We start from the raw sequence: 24,598 nt of genomic DNA on the forward strand, positions 1-24,598 counted from the left end.
TATGCGCGGGGGCGTTGGCCTTCTCACCCCTCGTGCTAGCCGGATCTAGGGCCGCGTACGCCCTCGCGCAGTGTGGCGCCCAACGTGGGGCCTGAAGTGGACCACTGACCACCTGGACAGCTGACCACCAGACCCTTCGGAGTTGGACATTTCGTTCCTTTGGACGCCGCGCTACCCCAGGTAGTAGCAGGCCCTGTTTTAGGGGCAGCGCTCCCTGGGGATCGGGATCGAGACCCCTCGCACCCAGTGAGGACGACCCCGGAGACGAAGACCCCCACCTGATTTTTCTTTTGCTGTCGCCACCAGGCTGGTAAGATCGGGCCCCGCTCTGGGGACCTTTCCGACTTCCCCCCTGCCTTTTTAACCTTTCCCTAGGGGTACATGCCCTGCATTGGGGACCTACCCCCCACCCTCTTTCCCTGAGGCTCTTCCTCATCCCCGCGCCTTTTTTGTTTTATCTTTCCTGTGGGGTCGGTATCCCCAGACTTGGGGCCCGTACCCACCACCCAAATCCTTTTGCCCTTTGCTGAAACCCCAGACTTGGGGACAGTGGGGGGAGCAGGGGCTAGTGGCGAGTAGCTTGTTGTTTTAGTTTTTGTTATTTTTCAGGCGGGTGGTTGTACCACCAGTGGATTTTCCCCCTTTCTAGTGACAGCAGTTCCTGCACTAGAAAGGTGCCATGGGTGCTGGCTTGGGAAAATCCCAAAAGGAGGGTACAGTACATAAAATGGGGGAGCAAACTGAGAAACTTAAAACACACTACAACAGAAATATCACCCTTAATCTGCCCATCTGTCCAACAGCTGTAATGTGCCATCTCTCCCCTCACCTGCAGACTGCACCTGACAGAACAAAGAGAAGCTGATCCAGCGGGCTCGCCACGCTCACTGCAGGCGTTGGCAGCTGACACTCGGCGTTATTTCCCTCCTGACCTTCTCCAGGCAGGGCAGCAGCCCCGCTCTGCCTGCAGCCCCTCTGGAGCCTCTGCTGGGATGGCAAATTCATTCCAGGGGGGTCAGAAAGGTGTTTGTTCTGCTAATGGTGCTGTCAAGGAGACAATAAGCAAGAAACAGCGCCTCAAACCTAAGCAAGGGAGATTTCAGCTGAATGGAATTTTATCCATTTTATTTGTTTGTTTATTTCTGAAGGCAGAGTTTTCAGTAGGCAATTTCTGCTGAATTCCTGATCTTATATACTTAATATACTTAATTCCTGCCTTATATACTTAATATTAATATTAATTCAACATTCAGGTCCAAGCACTCAGATTTTTTTCCAGGGTAGGGAGAATATTCATATATCAAACATAATCTTTACATCTCGATCATGACCATTTAGAAAAAGGATGAAAAAAGCAGCAGAGGCCGTTTTTGTACACAACATTTTACCCACACTCATTCTTCTGCTCTCAGAGCATCACAGAAGTTAATGAGCTCTGAAGCACTGTCACTCTTGGGTTATATTTTCAAGGCAGGCATGAATAATTTCCCCACGAAGCATTGTTTCAGGAAGAGGCTGAGATTTGTATCTGCCATCATCCAGTGCTTCCTGCCAGTTGTACCATGCAGCTCCCAAAATAAACTCTTGTGAGTACTTTTAGACCTTTTAGCTAAAGGCAATTTGTATTTTCCAGACACTTCAAGAACTTTGTTTTAGTAGATTCATAATTCTGCTTCTATCTATAACTCAGCTACAAGTGAGACAATGCATTATTGCCTCCTACTATTTTTATTCTCAGGAAGGAAGCTGAATTGAATCCTGCACCATAATAAGCACAAAATTACTTAACTGCTGTTAAACACAATTAAAAAGAATATGGAGGGCAATAGGGGAGCTAGGAAAACACACTGAAATGGTTTTTATGGGCCTTCATTACTGAAATCTTGCTTTGCTCCACGGAGTGATCGCTAAGATGGAGATGAGTCCTAATTCAGATCATTTTGTCAAGGTCATTAGGTGTTCAACAGTGTTTAGGAAAACTGGGAAAGGATTGCACCTGCCTGGCTCTGGGCTGGCTGGTGTGCCAGGAAATGGGAGCTGTCGTGCAGATTGGTTACAGATTATTCTGGGGGATTTGTTCCACTGCCTGCAGATGCATTTGCTAGGGGTAAAACTAGGCAGACAACAGGTTCACAATCAGCTGCTATAAATTCTAATTTTGTACCAGGCACAGGCCTATCAATTTGTGTCTAATTATATTCTTCCATGTGAGATATAAAATACCTCAGGGTTTCTATAATAAAGGCTCATTAATGTGGACGAGAAATAATTCTGAAACTCTTTCTACCAGGGCTAATGTTAATACAGATTTTAATTGCTCTTACAGGATATTAAAACACTGATTTTTTTTTTTATATCAGTTTTAACCTAATCATTAAATGGACCCATTTTTGTAACCCTATATTTTCAAGTGTTGCATTTTACACTGGTAATTGCGTCATTACCAGTCATGTTGAACCAGAGAATAAAAGATGAATGCAGAAAGGATAAAAGGTAATTTTATCAAAGATATGTGAGAGTCAATGCCCTTCAATTCATCGTGGCTCCCTTTTCTATCTCTAAAATATCCTTTTCTGGCTTAGATCAGTGAATATCCTGAAATATATTTGTAAAATAAAGCAATAACATTGTGAATAAAAGAGAATTAGTATTACATTATTTAAAGGATTTTTAGTTTTTCTCTAAGGTAAAAGCCAAAAGCAAAATCTCTCCAATGAAGACTTATACTTTCAGAATTAACATTGTTCACCTTTGATCTCAAGGATATAATTCTTCTGAAGCTACTCAGGGCCTCAGAGGGTGCAAAACAAGCAGAATAACACCCCAGACCAACATTATTTGACTTCAAGATCAGGTAACCAACACCCCTGTTCCTCAGTGTCCCATGTTTTATGGATGCTGAAGAGAAAAATATTATTTTGCCCACAATAAAAAGCAAATTCTCTGCTGTCAAATTCCTCAAATACCACTTGTATTTCAAAAACCTTTTGGAAATAGCATTCAAGTATATATTTTGTACTGAAAAAGAGTAATATTCATGGACTTGGTGATGGAAGAGACACTTTTATGCACACCTTGTCAAGCTGCAAAGCACCCCCAGCCCCAGGACTGCTGTCATTTGGATGGATGACAGGGGATTTGTCACAGGATGCAGCCTGGACTCACAGCACCTGGAGAAATAAAATGTACCATGGGCAAAAGGGCCTTCAGGAGAAGGGGGAAAAGACAAAAAACCCTGAAAGGTTCACACTTGGTTTTCTAAAACACTCTCAGATTGAAAAACAAAGCTGATTTGAAGAAGCAGTTTGTGTGATAGAACCGTCAGTTCCTTCGTAAAAGGGAGCTGAGCTAAAAATAAACTGATAAATAGATTCATAAAACCAGGGTGTGTGCTCAGGAAAGTGAGAGAGGGACTTACAAATGTACTGGAGTTTTGGTACCACCAATGAGAAGCAGAAGCAGAGAAATACAATTTTTTTCCTGTGATATTGTGCTTAGCAACATGAGGGATTCATTAAGGTATCTTAAAGAATTCAATTTAAAATCTTATCAAATATCTTACTCAGAATTCTCCTGCCTTTGACAATTGCATGAAAACATCCTGAAATAGATATTTCTAAAAACATTTCTAGTGAAAAACTCCACTGGGAGTCTTAGGGGAATTTGCTGTATCTTCTTGCAGGCTGTAATAGAGCACAAACCCAGCAACGGATCTGAGAAATGTCCATCCAGGCCTGAATGGAACGGGCAGAACAGACAACAAATAAAAGTTGTGAGAGGAGGAAATCAGCCAGCTATTTCACACACCACAATTAATGATCAACAGCCCTTCTGCCCAGGGGATTTCTGCTCTCAGCTTTAACAGCTGAGCTTTGGTAAAGGCCCTGTCAGTGATGCTGATCCCACGTAAGAGCTGCAAAACACATATTTGTCCTAGAAAAAGAAATAAAGTTTGGGGAGGTTTTTTTCCCCTTCAGGTTTCAGAGCCCTTCTAAAAACCCAGTTGCACTCAACAAATGTCAGTGCCTTAATTACCAGGTGAATTCATTTCCCCATTAACGTGCCATTTAGAGGTATGCACCATTACCTTTGCAGGCTTCAGCTTAGAAATAAAACGTGAATGAAAATTAGATGACCTCAATATCCTCCACAGGAAGAGAAATGGATGGTGCTGGGAGGTGAGAGCCCGAAAATCAGAACTGCAGCTCTGGATCTGCCATGAAATGCTCCCAGCAATGTCTTGGGGCACACTCAGCCCTGCAGGACCTGAGGGACAGATTGATGTCCCCAGCCTCCCAAGGCCCTCCCTAAGCACCTGAATACATAAATACATCGGATTTATAACTTTTAGCCTCAGGTTTACCTTTAATAATCTTTGGAGACCAAGAGAGAGGGAGAGAGAAAGCAGGATTTATGACAATGTTCACATAAAAGCATTGCATTTAAAAAAAAATTATTTAGATAATTTACAAGCTTGATTTTTAGTATTAATACTACTCCAGCATCCAATCTTTCCTTCTTCCTTCTGTTAAGTGTTATTACTAAAACCAGCCAAACAAAAATAGTAAAGAATATGTGGTTTTGGGTAATAACTTCTGTTTCCTTAAATATCTTATCTTTATAATAAATTGTTGTTTGGTATTTATATTTTAAAATAATTTATCCAATTTTTTCTATTTGTAATTCTAAATACTTACAAGATTCTCAAAAGCAAATGATTTTCCTAACAAACCAACACAAAAGTATTTGAAGTCACTCTATAGGCTGCAGTCAGTTCTAAATGCACCAATTTTTGTGCAATGTGAACAGATATATGTATCAAATCAATAGCAGACATCCTGTAGGAGCAATAAAATATTAAAAAAGGAAAAATTTCTGGTAAATACCTCAGTCCTGGAAGGAGCTGTGGCACTCTGATGTTTATATTTGACTCGAGGCTCACAGGCTGGGTGGGTGCAATACCTGCATCCAGAGATGACTTCACACAGTAGGTCTGGCACAGGAGGAGTGAAAAGTTGAAAATTTGTAAAAATACTGGATTAATTTTCCCTGTTAACCCGAACTTTTCAGCCTCTTGCTCTGCCCAAGAGCTCTGCCCTTCCCATCACATCCTGGTTATTGCAAGGTGGTTTTTCAGCCAGGAGCAGAACACTCAGAGCCTGAAAAACAACAAAAAAAACCAGGTGTGACTGAACCAGGAGACCTAAAAATTCCTGTGCTTGAAATGCCCTGAGCCTGAGATCAGGCTGCCAGTTTCCAATAAGTTTTTCTTCAAAATGTGTATTTCAGGATATTCTGACCGCTGAATCCCTCCCTGCTTTGGGCAGTTCCTGGTAGAGGTTTGCTTCATGTGCTACAACTGATGACACCCTTCGGTTAATTGCCAAAAAAACTCAATTTCAGAGTAAAAAAAAACATTTTCCTTTGACTTTTTTAATCATTCCTACCTGTGAGGAGAATACAGGCACATTTCATTCCTATCCATGAGTACAGCACACACAGACAACTCAATTTGAGCAGCTCCCATTTCTGCTTTGGGTTGGTTTGTGGGTTTGGTTTGCTTATTTGATTTTCTGTGAGAATGCTTATATTTGTGTTACATGCTCTTTTTTACAATCTCTTAAATCTTTGCAAGTAATAAATAAATAGCAAATCAACTTGTGCTGTAGTCAGTTATTTAAAAAGCACAGTAAATGCTGAAACCCATTTTTCCAAGATGAATTTATATAGCATTGAAGAATGGTTCACTATTAATCAACTCATTTAAACTGGAACAAAAAAAATGCCAGTGAATTTGGCATTTTTACCATTCACCACATGCCCACATTAATTACAAAAAGGCTGAAACAAGTAGTAGGTTTTTTTCCTGTCTTAAAACCTGACAATGCATGAAGAACCAAACACCAGCCACGAATCAGAGAGATTTGTAAACCTTCAGGGTAAAATATTTAATAGGATAGATATGGTAATACAAAGTTTTATACTTGATGAAATTAAACTGAATTATAGGAACTGTAACAGATTTTGTGCAACATGAAAGGTAAATAATGAGGCAAAGAGTCATTGCTTATGGCCTGTGCTGATGTATTTATGTAATTGTCAGCTGGTTTATCACCCACATGGGAAAGATTTGAATTTTTAATACATTTTAAGTTCTTGAACAGCTGTCCTACAATCTAGTGGTACTTAAAAGAATTTGTTTCCTAGCTGCTTTGTAGGAAGATATTTGACTGGAATTGGAACACTGAGTTCCCCTCCGAAATACATCCTGTACAAAATCAAAGGCACTTTTCATTTAAACATAATTCTCTGCCTGAAGATTTTTAGTTTTCATTTAAGAAACAAATACTCAAAGAGAAGTGGTTTGGATTTATGCACATGCCTAACTGTGCATTTTAGCTTCTGCTCTTTATTTTTTAGGGACTGCTTAGTGCATAAAGGTAAGAGAATAGCTCAGACACTGAGTTATTTCAAAATTAAATAGCTACAGTGAGTGTCAAGATAATTTTTCAGTCTCTCTTGATCAGAAAATATGTTGAATTAATACCTAGATTTTTACTAGACTTCAGCAAATGGAGAAAATTGATAGACCACATTTAAAAACCCAACAATTTAAAGTATACTAATCAAAAAGTACTTCTAATCATGCAGATCCTAGTGGTAAGCACCTAAATTTACAAATAACCAAAAGTAAAGCCAAGATTTAAAGCCAAGATTACATCTGGTCATTCTTCATTCTGAAACCATTTAGTTTTTTTTATTTCTGCTTTGGAAGACTTTTATTAAAGAAATGGTCCACATGGTAGGTATGTGTAATTTCTACTTCCCTTAACATATAGTTGTAAATAATAGAATTTTTTATTTTTAGAAACATGAAGGACATTAGAGAATAATTTGTAGTTTCTTAATTCTCTGTGATGTATTCAGGTCATGTTTTCTGTTATACCAAATCTGATTGCCAAATTGTCAGCTCTAATGCAAATCTCAGTTTTAATCTCCCCTGCAGCCCAATTACAAAATTACTTCTTGATCAAGTTCCTAGATTTTAGAGTTATCTTTTCATGATAAACCAAAAAAACTGATGGTAAAACTTACTTTCTTTTATATGAAAATAATAAAGACTACTTTGTGGAGCACTAATAAAAATGGCAAGAAATTCTTAGAAACAAATGAAGACCTTCCCACTCTCAAAATCTGAAGTTACAAAGTCACAGAGTGCATTAAGGAAAGGAAGAAATAAAAAGTTAACTGTTTGTCTAGAAACTGATCTGACAGAAGCAAGGAATTAATAACTAATGAAGAGAACTGGTACAACTCTGGGGATGCTCTCTGGAGCTCAGCTCCCATTTTGGGACAGGAATCTGACAAAACACCTTGCCTGATGGGTGTAGGAAAGGGACACAAAAATGGAGGGGAAAACATTGATAATAAAGGGGACATTCCTTTGGAAAAGCAAAATATTGCCAATTGAGCATTTGAGAGGCAGAAGACACAGGAATGCCAGCTTGTCTTCCTCTTCTTCCTCTTCTTCTTCCTCTCCTTCTTCTTTTTCTCCTCCTCCTTCTTCTTCGTTTTTTCTTCTTCTTCTGCTTCTTTTCCTCTGCTTCCTTTTCTTCTTCTTCTTGTTTTCTTCTCCTTCTTTTTATTTTAATTTTAATTTCAATTATTTTTCTTTTTCTTTTTTTAGTTTATTTTTAAAATTTGTTTAATTTTTTAATTTTTTAAAAATTTTATTTTCATTTTATTGCTATTATTTTTTTATTTTTATTTTACTTTTATTTTGTTTTAGTTATTATGTTTTATTATTTTAAATTTTATGGTTTATTTTAAAATTATTATTATTATTATTATTATTATTATTACTACTACTACTACTACTACTACTACTACTACTAGTAATAGTAATAGTAATAGTAATAGTAATAGTAATAATATATCCATAATGCTGGCACCTGGAATGTTCCAGCACCACATTTATTTGATGTCACTGTCAGAAATGGGCTGATGTGGGATGGGACACATTTCCCTGTGTGCTTAGCAAAGCTCACACTGGCACAGGTACCCACGGATTTACATGATGGAGTCAATGGCCACAGGAATCTCCCACACCCTAAATTGGCAGACAACTTTAAAATTACACTCCTATTAAACGCTTTGGGTCTTTTGGCTTCGGATCTATTTCAGAAATGAGTTATCTGATGAACCCAGCAATTGATGTATGCTTCCCAAACTTGAGAACAGAAGAAAGAAATTAATCACATTTTTGCCTCTCAGTTGTTCTAACAATGATGAATGATGTACTCCGCTAGAAATGTTGCTGAATCATCCAGTAAATTGTTTGCTCTACAGTAGGGCTCATCCACAGATATGCTGACCTTCAGTGTGTTCCTGACAGGCTCAGTTATCAAAATCTGTTTTTCTGGCACAAATTCTGCTCTTCCAAAACAGTAACTTGTTCATTTGTAAAGAGAGGCTGCCAGTAATTGAGCCTGTTTATAACCTTGCTGTCAGGAATTTGCTTTGTGTGACTCCAAACAGAAGAATGTTACACAGATTCATAATGATGCATTTAGTGAAGTAACCCATTATCAATGTCATAAACACATTAGCAACTTAATTTAAAATGAGGGCAAAATGCAACTCTTCTGCATAATGAAAGCTGATCATACAGGAGAGTTAAACTCTTCATCATTTACATAACTGGCTAAAAAGGAGCTAAAAATAAAAATTAATGTCCAGTCTTTACCATATGATGCACAATTCTTCTCTGAAGAGGTTTTCTGTCTCTCACCAGCAGCAGACACACAAGTTTGGCAAGGATGGAAATTACCCTGGAAATGGCCACACAAATTCCACACCATGGCGCACTCCTATCACAGGAGTGATTCCTTCTGAGGTGAACTTTCAAATACCCATTTCATTTTTAAACCTATCAACAGCTCTACTAGATGCAGAAAAATCACTTTTACTCTTTGCTTTAGCCACAGACTCTGCCTTTAAAGCCCCTGGGTCCTTGTGGAGAAATGCTGATTGCAAACAGCATTTGGGTGCATCTTTACCAGCAAACTCAAATTTCTTTGGTCCCATGAACTAGGTGAACCAGTCATGGCTATTCCAGCATTATTTATCTGAAGGGGATGGCTAAAGAGTTGTTTATGGAATAATATCCTATAGCCAGAAAGCAATTATCTTAATTTTAGCTGGTTTTGTGTCCCTGACAAGCTGTAATTGTTCTAAGCTGGTCTTTGCTTCTCATTTTGACTCAAGCAAACCCAACAGGCAAGAGAGACAAAGCTTCCAGAACAGACTCAATTTGACATCTGGCATTTTAATTCCCTTTGTCGGGTTTTCTCGGCTGTTTGGGGGGCCTAGAAAGGCCCGGAGTGGCCTTGGGGCAGCCCGCGTATCGAAGGACGAGAAGAGGCTTCAGTTCTTCTTTCGGTTTTTATGTTTATTAATTGTTTATCTAAAAGATGTCCTTTCAGCCCGACAGAGCTCTGCTCAGCAGTCAGCCATGAGCACACTGTGCTGTCCTCCGTACAGACACCTATCTTTATACCCATGGTTACGTGTACAATATTTATCATTTTTCCCCAATACCATTTATTCTTATTGCTGGGTGCACTCTCAGTAATAACCAATCCAAAAGTGCCACCATGGCCAAAGAAGATGGAGGAGAAGAAGAAGAAGAAGAAGGACAGGACACACCCCAATTCCTCCATCTTACTTCTCTAAACCCTCCTGTACAGAAATCCTAAACCCTGTGTCTCACCCTCTAATTAACCAATCCCTTCACCATTCACCCCGGTGAAACCCTCCTATCCTCATACAGGTGTCGTCTCCCGTGTGGGATCAAAGTCCAGCCACCAGACACTTCTGGAACATCCCAGGACTCCCGAGCCCCCCAAGGGTGGTCTCGGTGGCTCGGCACCTCAGGATTGAGATCCTGAGATCCGACACCCTTCAGCTCCTGGAGGAAGAGTTTCTCCTGCTCAGGTGGGAAACCGTGCCCTGTGCAGGCGCTGTAGCTCAGAGTGGCTCTGAGCAGCAGAAGGGAACGAACATCAAACGCACCCAGGAGAAGCTTCACTGCTTTTCTCAGCAGCACAACCATGGCTCCAGGGCCAACTGAAATCCATGAAAAAAGCCCAAGAAAACAGGGAAACGGCGCAAAATGATGTGAAATCCTGATTCAGCAAGTGTAAGACCAACAGCTCAAAGCAAGCTCAGGATTTGTCTCTACGGGAAATGCCTGGGAAGATTTTACCTTAACAACCTCAGGAGATTTTTAATTGTACAGCTGCAGGAGGAAGCACATTCACCACATGTGGAATGATCTGCTCTGTGTGTGACTCCAAGGGATGGGTTTTGCTACTCTATATACTTAAAATGTAAATTACACCAAGCGCTTATCATTTATCATTGCTCATCATCAGAACCGCATTATCGTTTGCACACAATACTTTTTTAATACTTTTTTACAACCACCTTTAATGGTACAACAAACTAACAAGTTTTTCAGAGCATTAACTCTGTAATTGCCTCCTTTTTTCATGTAGTAACAGATGGGTGTTTATCTCTTGGGAGAAGAGAATTAGGAATACTTTACTTGCAAAGCAATTTTCTCTCTCATTGTAATCAATACCTTTTATTATGTATGTGTTAAAATCCAGTTAAACAGCAAACCCAAATGCATCCATGTACATAAAGATAAAAACTAAATAGGTGAAATGGTCAGTTGAACTTTTTTATGCAAAATTGTGCAATCTTTATGCAGAGGATGGAATTCTTATTAAAACCTCACATCCAAAATTGATGAAGGGCTGAGATCACAGACTGCAAGGATCCTGACATAGTAGGGAAGCAAAATCATCACTTTCCAATATTTACTTTTATGATCATGGTTCAACAATTTTCTGCAATGGCACAATTCCTGCTGAGTGATTGGGGAATACAAATTTTTGAGCTTCAATGCTGATGCACACAGGTTTGAAGAGGAACAAGCTCATCTTTGTCTTCTGCAGTCCAGAATTGTATACCTTGATAAGATTGCCAGATTGTATTTTGAGCAATTTTTAACAAATCTGAATGACCATGATATTTTACCTCATCAAGAAAGAATTATTTTTTTTTTATGATTGTTACAGTGATTATTCTGTACTGTTGCATAAGCAAGTAGCACAAATTATTGGAGGGAATTAAAGACCATGGCAATGAACAGATTGAAATATTTTCTTCCTTTTCTTTGTTAAAAACTCTCTAAATCCACCTGACATGTTCTGAGCTGTAGTGGGTTACTGCTCTTTTGGAGTATAAAAGAACATTTTCCACTGTGGTTTCACCATTTCACCTCTGAGTAAGTGACCCAAGTATTCAGATTCAATTTTAAGCAAACATTCTTCTCCAAGCAAAAATTAACTCCTCAGTTAAAGAATCCCTACTTCATATTTAATAATACTCCTTATTTATTTTTATAACTAAACAGAAATAGAAAGCTTTATTTCTAATGAAAATAGATTAAAAACTCACCTTTTTGAATTTTAAATGGATAATCTTCAATGTTCTAAGGTTCTTTTTCCTTACTAAGTGTTGTTTCTTTGACCCTCATATTTTAGGGAAAACATGTAAACTTATTATTTGACATTTTAATTATTATTTTTAAAGATAAATAAAGATAAAAATAATGATATCTTTAAAGACTTCCTGTTAAAATTCCATGGATATTTCTGCAACTGACTAAAGATGAAATGCAGAAAATTACTCACAGTTAGGTCCATTTTTGTCTTTGCAGTTTCAGAGCAGTTGCCTATGAACAAAAAGAGTCCTATTTGAAAGGCTGTCAGCAATGATAATCATAGGTAAGATCATTTTACTGAAAAAAAAAGAATTATTTCCTTTTCAACAACTGGTCCACAGCAATGATATCCCACTCCTGTTATTGCTCTATTTGAGTTATTGGCAGCTGAAAGTGAAAATAAACTTTTGCAATGGCAAAAGAACAGATTCTTGGATAAAGTTATAAAAGATTTTGGACAAAGTTACAGCTGCAAAACTAATATTTTTAGAAGTCTCTCTTAGCTGATCACAGACACTTTTCAGTAATATGAATTTCTGCAGTGAATAACAAATAGCCTGGATTCTTTATTTAAGAGGTCATATTGATTTTGGAACCTGTTGTAGTTAAGGAGATACATTAAGAATGCATTGCATCTTAATTATAACCAACTCAAAGGTGCAATACTGTTTATTGACATTAAACAAATCAATCAGCATAAATTAAACATGACAGAGGCTCAGAACAAGAGATGCTTTGAGTCTATAACTGGATAATGTAACAATAATATTAATGAAAATAAACTGCTGGAATTCAGTGTCTGTAAACTGGAAGTTACATATTCTATTGCTAAAATAACCCCATGAAATACAACCACTTGTATTGCTAGGATGAATTCCCCCTTTTGTTTCTCTTCTTTTCAGAATGAACTTTGACAAGTTAATTTTATGCATTTTTCCTAATTCAATTCAAGCTATCTCAATGCTGCGTGACCTGACTAGGGCAGAAATAATTAATGTTTTAAATATGGACTAGAAACATAGAAGTGAAATGGCATCTATGCATGTCCCCTAGAGAGAGTGAAAAAAGTGATCTGAATCAATGAAGAAATGAAGATAGGAATCAATGAAGATATAATTGGATCATACTTTGATAGAAGGATGAAATGTTTTGAAAAGTTCTGAAATTAAAAAAAAATCTATGATATTTTAGCTGCTTTTTAAAAGTTGCCTACCTTTCTTATAAAGAGAATATTTGACTAAAAGCATCTTTTTTAAAATTTGGAATGACAGGTTTTATGCCTGTGATCAAGATTTCTTAATAACAACCAATGTTTTGAAGTGAACTTTAATGAAGAACATTTCCTGTTCTGTCCAATTTTAATATTTCCTGCCACAATGTTGTGTTCTATAACTTGGTCAATTTTGTTCTCATTCCAGCAGCAATATTGGTCACATAAAATGAGGTTTTAATGATTTTACCAAGCCTTCATGAAAAGAATTCATATTATTTTATTAACATTTTTATCCAATCATTTTTCTTGACGCAAGAGCTTCTTTAATGTTTGCAGTGCCTGAATTCCAAAGGTTAGTGGAAGGAGCAGTTATTACATCTGGCCTAAAATCAGAAGCATTTTCAACTGTGTTATCCTGCTGGAATATAAACTGTGCTGGACAAAACAGATTTGGAAGGGCTCCCTTCGCAACAATTGCATTTTTCCTGCCCAAAATGCCACGGCAGAGGTGACCAAGCGCACAGACTGGCTGCCAGCTGTGCTTACAGAACAGTAAATAAGTTTCATAGAGCTCAAATTATTTCCATGGCTGGTTCCTAAACCTTGTAGCACTGCAAGGCCTTAAAGCAGATATTCTGAAAAAAAAAATAAAAATAAAGCACAAAGAGTGTCCAAAGAAACTGTGCCTCTGTAAGCAGCTAATTACCTGCATGGCTAATCCTGTTCCTCATGATGGTGTTAGAGCCATAAAACAAAAATATTTTTTGTCTTTGTCTGATTTTACTCAGAGCCAGACAGAATATAACAGCCAAAAAAAGTAAAATTAAAAAATATTTTAATAAACAGGTACCTTGAGATAAAAAACTCTTTAAAAAGAACCCAGAAGTCCGGAGTGGTGTCCTCAGGGCCATGGCAGGATCTGGTCCCGGCTCAGGACTGTGAGTGGGGAGGATGCTCTGGAGCACCTGAAACCCCCTCAGGGCTCTGACACCTCCTGTGTTTACAGCACATCAACATTAATGTTATCAGAGCCAGACCACACAAAGAACTTGGCAAATTAAGCAATTTATCTAATTAGGTGGGTGTTCAGCTCGATGGTTACACCGCAATTGTGAGCCCAGGTCAAACAGAGCCCAGCCACTCTCCCTGTGCTCGTGGGTGCATAAATTAAATACAACCCAAGTTATTCAACACAAAACTGCAGCAAATCTGCTTTTATTCCTTGCTATATTTTCAGTGCATTGAAATTAAACACTGAGTTTGTTCCAGTGTTGTGTTCTCTGACGGTTACATACAAAACTCTTTTGGAGGGCTCCACTCTTAGAGCATTTTACAATAATTTTTGGTTCCAGAAAAGCTTTGGGAAAAAGATAATTTAGGAAGATTTTGTAGAAATAGCAGGGAAAAAATTAAAATCAGAAGTTGTCTGCACTAAAAAAGATAAAATGGGAAAGGTAAAGGAAACAAGCAGTTAGGCAAAAATGTTCAATACTTCGACTCAATTATCACACCTAGGACAAGAGTATTAAGGGCTAATCAATACAAGGGGGATTTTATGTAGCAATACATCAACAGTTGGGTTACTTCTGCAATTATTTTTGAGCAGAGACAAAAACCTCAACCCTCACTTCATAAGAACAAGTTACCCTGAGTTTCAGAAGAAACACAAAACAAGTTTTATGCTCAGGAAAAATGAAGTACAGGATTTTCTTGTGCCTATGAGATGGGCTCACCGAAGCATCCAGAAAACTCTGGTCAGCCTTCAGGAATAACCACTTAAACCCATTGATGATTAACAATAAATTCATTAAAACAACTGCTACAAAGGAAATGAAGAAATGGCATGAACTGCTCGGATTGTATCAGTCAGCAGCACTTTTTAAATGTGTTTCAGTCAATTAAATCATATCAGTGGCTTTTTATTGGTACTGATTAGAACCTATGGACAGGTCTTTAATCAGGAACAAGTTTAAGCATACTGTTCTTTAAGCAGAGCTCCTGTTAACATAAATTTTAATATTTCAGTCCCTTACAAGAAGATTAAGTGGTGAGCAGCTGACAAAATAGAACAATTTGATGGATTACATTTAAATCAGCCAAATATATTTTAATAAAAAACCATTTTTGACTTGCTTGCATTCAAAATACTCCACACATTTTAAACCCTCCTCTGTAGACAAAGAAATCTGTGTAAATATAAATATATCCAGTGTGAGCACCTGGATAAGGTCACTGCCTGAGAGTGACATCACTTGCCTAAAATTTTAAGCATCTCCACATGGTATGTCTTTTTTTTTAAGACAATGTAATTTAAAGTGAATTAATGAAAATTACAGTGTAAGGAAGTATGTTATGCTTGGGGATATGGTGCTAGAAAGGTTTAGGGGGTATTTTACACACATTTGATAAGAACCACTGAGTAAACCTTAGACATCAGACATTGTTTTTGGACATGAAAGAATTTGAAAATCCCATTAACATCTTTGTGGAACTGCTCTGGCAGTACTGCTGCCGCAGAATAATGTGTTTTGTGTTATCACTTATTACAGCAAAATCTTAACTTGTGAATCCAAGGGAGTTCCTGAAATCACTTCTGCAAAATTATTCTCCTTCCCTTGCAATATTTTCAATCGCATGTATTACCTTATTGTGAAAATATAATGGAGTGCATGACATCAGTCTCTCTCCTTTTCTTAAAATAACACAGTTTTGTGCAACTAAGACAATGTCAAATTTACTTTTGTGTAGTTGTTCTGCAATATTTCTAAATCACACTATTTTTTTGTTTTCCTCCCTGGAGTTATTTAGAGTATTCACTTTAAATGAAATTTGGCCTTTGAGAAACATAATTCCAGTCTCAATTACCAAAAGACTTTCCCATGCAAATCAGCAGACAGCAAGGCAGGAAACCCAAGGGCTCCCCACATCCATCAGGAAGGTTTTCCAGTCAGGATTACAAGGCTGGGCTGCTGTGTTTAGAGATGCACATAGTTGGTATAAATCAGAATGCAATCATCAAATATCATCATTCTGTTGTGTTTAAAAATATTTTAATAACTGAATCTGGATAAAGAGAGAAAAGACATTAAAAAACCGTGGAAAAATGCATAATGGTTTGGAGATCTTAACTGTTCCTGTGCTCAGGTAAGAGCAACCTCTGGTTATGCAAGAGTAAGCAGCAGTGGATGTGAATTAACTTCCACAAATTAAATCCATCATATGACTTCATTTTCAGCTTCTTTTTTTTTTTTCTCCCAGATAAGCAATTAAATTCTCAGTGCCAGCAAGAATCAAATGAAAATTTGCAAACTGTAGAAAATGATGAAGGAATTTGAATGCTAACAGCAGATTGGAACAGAAAAGATTTAATATCAGGTTGGAAGAGTAAAACACAGCTGGAGAAGAAGTTCTTTTAAAAAGAATCTACAAACTCATGTAAAAGCTAGACATAATTAAGATGATGATACTTTATAATGTTTTGGTTCTATTCCAACTCTGAAATCAGCTGATAAATCCTCTGTGTGCTTTGGTGGCTTCCACTTCCTCAAAAAGCTTTCATTGAGGGGAAAGGGAGATGCAGACAAGGGACAAAAATACTGCAGACACTTCAGCAGCAAAAGAGGTTCTTGAGATGTCTGGGCTAAGCATGAGAAAAAAATAAAAAAATTTAAAATAATGTCAAGCTCAATTTACAGATGCTAATCAAGAGTAAAGATCCCTTTTATGGACAGGTTTTATCTAAATGATTCTTTTTGATGGCTAGTTTATTGGAAGTCAGTTCTATTTTTTCTTAGTGTAGGAAGGGAAAGCCACTTTGGATATCAAAAATTGTGCTGTGGCTAATATAAAAATTACACCATGAAAGCAAGAGTTTCATTGTTATTTTAATAGCTACAGAATCACCTGCAAATACGTGCTCTGGTAATTTCCAAGTGTCAAAAATCTTTCCTGCCAAGGCCACTGTCTCAGATAGCACAGCTGAGCCTCTGACACAATTGTTGAAGAAGAAGAAAATTTAACAAAGGTAATGATTCTACAGAGTGCAACTCTTTAAGGTCTTTATGAGTTGAGAGAGGCAAGCAGTTTCCAACCTGCAGGAGAGGATGTTGTGGTTCACTTGTTCTGTTTTGTCCTATATTCAAAATGAACTGCTCCACAGTTCAGCAGCATTTTCATCCATTATTTATCATACATTTATTCATCAATTTTATTTTAGAAGAAACTACCTGTGAATTTGGGACTGAAAGCCAGCTCTAGCAAAAGGTAGATGCTGCCATTGCTGATACAAATTGATTCTGCTGGGATCAATAATTCCCATTGTGGCCTAATTGCAAAGCTCTGAGAACCAGGAGAAGTTACACAAACACACAGGGTGTTTTTAAACAATCTGTAGTAGATTGAAGCAATCTAGATTCAGCTCTTTGATATCCAGTGTTGCCACATTGGACCATCTGGTCCTGTTCTGTTTCTGCCTCATGAACTAGGAAAATGAGAATTCCTTTTCCAAATCACGAGCCACAAGACTTAAATATTCGGTGATGAATTACTACAGAAAAAATTAATTAATAGAACATCTGCCTGCCAAGAAGATAGAGTGCAAGGAACTAATCTGTTACAGCTCCTGGCCCAGATCCCCCCGTTATTCTGGCAGCTAACAAAGACCAGAAGGCAGATGGGTCAATCTGGCCAACAATTTTTTCGTGATGGTGTAACTGTCACCTGGCAAATGGAACTCAAGCAAAAACCTCTTTCTGTCTGTGCCTGCAGCAATCTGGGTGCTCTTCCAAATCCCCCTCAGCATCCATCACTGTCTTTGGGAGAGTCTGTGACTTTGAAAGTCTGGTGGTAAATTACCAAAGTACACAAGTCCCATTATGTTGTAACGGGTTCAGAACAATGAAGCCACCCCTGAAAACCCTTCTCACATCCATAAATTGGTACTGCTGATTTCAAGCAAAAAGGACATTTTTACACATATGGTATGGTGGCTTCAGTGCAATAATCTGTAAAAGTGAATGTCGTGCTTTAGAATATTTAGTTTCAATTTTTATTTTTTTTAAACTGAGCATTTGGAATTCTTTTATTCAAATTGAATATGCAATGTTTTTATTCCACTCCATCTCTGCATTTGCTTTGAGATGTCAAGTGTCATTTCTACTTTGCCAAGAGGTCTTTTGATTAGCAAGATAAAAGAAAATGTTTGTTCTGAATAAATTCCTATTTTTTATGTTACAAATGACGTGAATGGAAAACTTCTACTAATGATACACTTCTCACTAGCAAAAAGATCCCTTTGCTGTGGTAATCAAATAAACTTTTCCTTCCCGTCAGTCATTGCTCATTTTTATAATTACCATCACTGTCTCCATTTTTTTTTCCTCTTCTGAGGCATAACTTGAAATACATTTCTGTGAAATCTTTCTAGTGGGTTTGCCATAAAGAAGCTGCAGGACAGGACTCCTGCTGGGGCAAGGAACTTCTTCCAAGCACAGAACTAAAGGCACAACCAGACATGAAATGATGCAAAGAGAAAACCACTGCCTGAGGGGAAGGAAAGCACTGAAAGTCACGGTTGAGAGTGGTCAGCATTAAATACAGAACTGCAGCTGGGGCACAGAACTTGAGCTCTGTGCTGTGTTTCAGTAATTCACCACTGACATCAAGCAGGGCTCAGCCTCTGAATGGATCCTCACAAGGGCACAGGCTCCAGACAGCTCAATGGCTGTCAGAGAATGTACAGAGTCATAAATTGACCTATCGTGTATCAAATGGAAAGAAACAGCATAAATGTGGGAGCCTGCAGTGAAAGAGGAATATTTTGTGAGCTGAAATGGCACCGGAAATCAATATGGCACAATGAATATGGAATCTGAGAGTGCTGGTCCTACACAACTGTAAAGAGTGACTATTGAGGATCAACATTTTCTGTTCTGTTCTCCAACCTTTTAAAAAAATCCCTTGTTTAGCTGTACTTGAGAGATGAGGCTTTAAAAATATTGGATTTTTAAACACAAAAGCTACAGCGTTTCAGCCCAGATCTCAGGTCAAATCTCTTTCAGGAATTATTCAGGACAGATTCACAATGTGAAATGAAAGAAATTAGAGCATTAAATATTCTGATATGACACTTGCTATGAAACTGAGAGATCAGGTTGTGACCAAGCCAATGTTTATTTCATTGGCTTCTGATATGATGTGGGCCTAAAGCATTCCCAGCTGTAAATTTCTTCAAATTCAGGGGTAAAAGCAGTAATCCCCATACTCCAAAGCTGAAATTTAACAGGATTTTCTGTCTCAGCTGGTCTGGTCAGAACTGAAATGTTTGACATAACCTGGTCTCTTGCAAAACAAATGTGCTGAGAGACGCCAAAGTATTGTGGGAAAAATCAGGGAATGAGAACGTTTGAAACTCTGCGACCACATCAATTAAACAGGCATTTGGTGAGCTGGGTCAAAAGAGAGAGAAAAAACCCACAGTTTAAGGAAAAGTGAAAGATTTTTTAACTTCAGAATGGATCATTTCAGTTGGAAAGGACCTGCAATGATCATCTTGTCCAAGAGCCTGACTTTAGCACTGACCAAACAACCAGAAACAAACAAACAAAAAATTTCCCTCACAACCTTTATTGGCAAGGAAGCAACACTTCCTTGCCACTTGGGTCAACTCTTGCCCATTTCTCAAGATAATTTTTGTGCCTGCCATCAAGAAACAACAGCAAAATATCTGAAAATGTCAAATCCTTTTAGTTCATCCTTTCAAAACCAAAAGATGTTTAAGGATTCCCCTTTGGCTTGCTTATATCAACAACGGAATAGAAAACCATGTTTGGTCTTCTGTTTCTCTCCACAGGAACCTTTGAAACTTCAGGTTCAGGGGTCTGAACACGTTGTGCTCAGTGACCTTTTGTTGCAGTGTCATTTCTGTCTCCTGAACAGAGAATTTCTGTTCTTTTTCTGGCAAGTCTGGGGACAAAGTTTCACAGTGGGAACTGGTGATTCCACCCATAAGTTAATGGAAAAAGTCACTACAATGTTCCTTACATTATTTAAAATACTGCCCTTCTTGAGCCAAATAAAGGAAATTTCCATGTGAAGGTCTCCAGTAGGAGGAGCTGATTTGTGATAGTTATGAAAATAATTATTTCCATGTGTTGGGAATAATCATTGTCAGACAGGGATTAGTTTGCTGCCATCACTGCAGTTGTTCCTGTAGGAATCTGTGCTGCAGACTCAGCAAACTCCTCAGAACCATGGTTTGTGCCAATTGTTTAGGATTCTTCTTCAGAAGAACACAAAGAATAATTTTTATCATTATTAAATTCAACCTATCATTAAATCAACCAACACAATCACTACATTGTGTGATTTAGTGATCTATCATTAAATTCAACCAACACAAGCACTCAAGCAGCCTGATAACAGACAAAATGGAGATTTCATTGTGCCCAAACATGAGCACCTTATACCCTGTCAGTTGTTTGTAAAACCAGCCTTGTTCCTGGAGCAAAAGCCCTGGAATCAGCAGATAAATTCTGTTCTTTTCTTTGCCACACACTTTGCAGTAATTGTGTTACATCTTCGTGTCTGGCTTTATTCACAGGTACATCATGATAATTTCCAGCTCACTGACATGGACAACCTAAAGTATTTTACAGGCATTGGGGAATTTGAGAATCTAGAGAGAACTGTGATGGAGATGTAAATTACTGTTATGTCATGCATATATTCTCAATTTTTACAGTATTATCTGATGCTTTTCATATTTTGAGGTAACTTCCACATTCCAGGATAATTGTAAATGCCACACTTTTCCATTATGCAGGCAGAGATAAAAAAATTATTTTCAAAAGAAATAATTTTTTTTGTTCTTTTCCATCTCATTTATATTTATAAGCAAAAGATATTTTGGGATGCCGAGCTGCTTTCTCTCTCTTTATAGGATCTCCTTATTCACAATGGGTGGGCTGTATTAGAGTTTCACCAAAGACTACTGAAACCACAGGATGAGAAAGTGGAGAAAGTATCCCCTGTTTGTCACTGCCCTGTCACCTCAAAAAAAAAAAAATTGCAGGAAAACTGGAAATCTTATGCATCACTCTCAAATCAAAAGGTTCTGGTAACTGCATGCAGATGTACCAGCAAATCTTAAATCAAAAAGTTCCCACATTTAGCTCTGTCAGGTTCCCTTCCCTCCTCACATCCTTGTGGGGCTGACACTTACCAGTGTTAAGTCAAACTATACAGAAAAAAAAAGCCAAAAAGGAGATGTTGGGAAGATTGACTTCATTAAATGGCATCTGCATTCAACACTGACATCTGAAGACACTTCCAAGGTGCAGCAACTTGGCAGCTCCTGTAGCAGAGCAGTTTGGTTTTTTTCAGTTAAAGCAGAGCAACTCTGAACATTTCTCTGCTTAGAAAAGGAATTTTGTGAAACAGGTGGAAAAAAATCACTCTGGGCAACTTCTTTCTGCAGCTCCCTCCCTCCAAGAACACCATAAAAATATTATTATTTAGAAAAGCTTGTCTAAGCATATTTTGTCAGCAAAAGTGATTGATTCGTGCCCTTGGTGAGCCTAAGATGCTTTTTTTATCCAGCAGATAGCAATATTCTGTTAAGTGGCAATAGCAGCAGGAGGCTGCATCCCTCACAGCCCAGAACTTGATCTTGGCATACGTGAGGCAACAAAAGCATTCTCCCCTTGTGGCTGAAATAACTCAACAATTCAACAATTCAACTGCAGCCAATCCATCCCAAAGTTCCTGGATGTTCTCAGCCTCCAGATTTCAACTCTTTCCCCAAACTCCCACTACTCTGAACGGTGAAAATGGGGGATTTTTTTTTTTTTTCTCGGATGCAGAGCACATAGCTGAAAGAAAAAGATTGCTACAACTTGTGCACACACAGGTCACAGAAAATGAGAAATTCAGTCAAAGCACTGTCAAAAGAATAACTTTTGAGTGATCTCAAAAATACCAGGTCTTCTGATCTTTCTGACAAGGCTGTTCTGTGAAAACACAGCCTTTTGTTTTTCCAAAATGTAAAGTACAGGAGATGACAGGTAACACACCCAGAACAAGCTTCTAAACTCTACCTCCACAAAGGAAACATTCTTAGGAATGCAGTAAAAAACTCAATTGTTCCGTGGAACTAACAAACAAAAAGGTTTCTAGAAAATGACAGTAAAGCCACTTTCTGTCATCACATCATTCTCTTTTTCAGAATATTAAAGATTTTTTTACCAGACATTTTAATTAAGTGCAGACTCCCCTTCACAGTCCTCTTGGATGGATGAGGGCTACTCATACCTGGAGAGCAAAGAATCCAATTTCTTTGAAAGCAGGTGTCCGTATGTTCCTGAAGATTAAAAGAAAAATAAAAACCCCATAGGAACATACAACGGTACCAATATCAAATTGTCCCTGTGGATCTGTGACAGAAGAAAACATCTTAATGAGCTCACAAAAACCCTGAAAACCCCAGGAAGAGACATGGGGATGCTGCAGAGACCATGAGCAACCAAATGAGAGACTGCATTCCTTTAAATTGTTATGTCAAAAAATCCTGGGCTGATAAATTTGCCAGATGGAAAAAAATACTGAGCAGCTTGTGCACCTCCGAAAGGGCGACCTGAAGATGAAAACAATCCCAGACATTTCCTGAGTGTTTTCTGTTGGGAATGCAGCAATATTCTGGATAATTCCTGGTGCTGCAGGAACAGAAAGAAATCTTCACCAAGCTCAGGGGCTTCAACAGGACTGACTCCAGTGTGTGGAGGGCAGGATGAACAAGAGGAAATGATGAAAACATTATTGTAGCACTTTTCCAGGGAATTTCTCTTTAATTATTCATTATAAACTCCCCTATTTCTAAATACTTATAATTATAATAACACTAATACTATACTTATAATAATACTAATTGTTTCTAAATACTTAAAAGTCATTTCAACATTTCAATGGATCTTTTTGCCCTATAATCAAAGCCCATATTTTTGTACAGAATTGAATCAGACCTCTGTAATTTTAAGGGCTATGGCATCCATTTTTGTACTAGAAACCAAAAAATTGTTTGTACAACTATCATAAAATTTTATATGATTAAATTCAAGTTGTGGAAGACTGAGGGTAAAATGTGATATGGACTATTCTCAATGTAACAATTGAAATTTGGTTCTGATAAACAGGAAAATAAACCAAAGGTAGGTGGAGTGGGTTTTCTGGCGAGGAATTTGTGAAGAAGACAAGAAATTACTGTTTCTGCCCTATATTTCATATTCTGCCTGCATTCTGCTTTATCAGGAGCAGTGGATGGACCCAAAGGCTCTTTGTAGGTGAGAAATGAGCAGTACATTTCTTTCTTTTTCTGCCCACAATTCCATGGAAAACAACCCAACCAAGAATATTCAACTGCAGCTGTTATCTTTGCTGTGCAAGTTATTTTTACAAAAAATGTAAGCTTCTCATGTTTAAATAAATTATTTAAAAGAGGACATGTTAATGGCTATCATAGTTTGCTTTCTAACATCAGGGATTCTCCATGGGTATGAAGAAAACATAATCACACATATGGTGGAACTAAAATGTACTATTTTTCTTGAATGAAATTCTCTTGTTAACTCAGCAGGCACTGCATGAGATCACATATCATTTTTCAACCATCTGCACATCTCACAGTATTATGGACAGAAAATTTCTGTTATTCAGCCACTAAGACTTTATGCTGGATGACTTTTAAGTGTGGATTCACTGCAGCATCTTTCATCATTGGAGGCAAATTTGGCATCTATGCAGATGCCAGTTGCATTTTTATAGATCTCAGTTCAAAGAATGAATTTCAAGTCTGTCCTCTGCCACTCTTGTTCCTAACACCTGATGGATCAGACATTCCAGGTAATTTGGACACATGACCTTTCATATCACAGGCAAGATGGAAAAATTCATGGCTCAAATTTCAAAGTGAAAAAGACACTTTCAGAAACATCAATAGACACTTTAAGAAACACCAACAGTCCTTGATTGTGATTAGCTGTTTGATAAAAGAGAAACATAATAAACCAAATAAAAAACAACCCCCCACCCTTCACATCAACAGCTTTGCTGCCCAAAGATCAGAAGCCAACACGTTAATGAGCTCTTTTTTATGAAATGAAATCACTGCTGATAGTGCTCAGTGAATTCTGATTAATTCATGTTTTGTCACAATGCAGTGCTCGGTGAGTTACCACATTTGAGGGCTGTAGCAGGAATTTCAGACCACGCCTCTCATTTGGTGGGCATGGTCTGAAATCCAATGGTCTCCAATCCCCAGGCGCTCTGTTACTCTGCCATTTATGACATCTCCCATTTTCAAATTAGAAATCTCAATATATACACCAACAACAGGACGTGTTCTGGAAGCCCTGACACAATATTCTTGTTTGTGTAAAAATATTGTGGAGATTAAATTCACTTTAATTTCCTGAGTCTGCTCAGGTCTGCTTTCTTACTTGAGATACAGCATCTAATCTTTGAATATCCTGAAATTAATTAAGATTGTGATGAGTTTTACATGAAAGTGTAACCTGTTCTTAGGCTTTCATTATTTTAAACTGTTCCTTGGTATTCACAGCTGACCCATTTGGGAGTCATTGCTTTCTTAGAAACACATTATGGAAATTGTGTTTTTAAAGGAATATGCCTGCCTAACTGTAGCTAAGTAGTAGAACAAATAAAAATCAGAAATGGAGGGAAACATGCAATAATTTTTAAAATAATAACTTAGGGGAAGGGTTAGGGTTAAGGTTAGGGTTAATATGGGTTTTCCAACT

The sequence above is a fragment of the Zonotrichia leucophrys genome, chromosome 4A, assembly GCF_028769735.1.
Source record: "Zonotrichia leucophrys gambelii isolate GWCS_2022_RI chromosome 4A, RI_Zleu_2.0, whole genome shotgun sequence".
NCBI lineage: Eukaryota > Metazoa > Chordata > Aves > Passeriformes > Passerellidae > Zonotrichia > Zonotrichia leucophrys.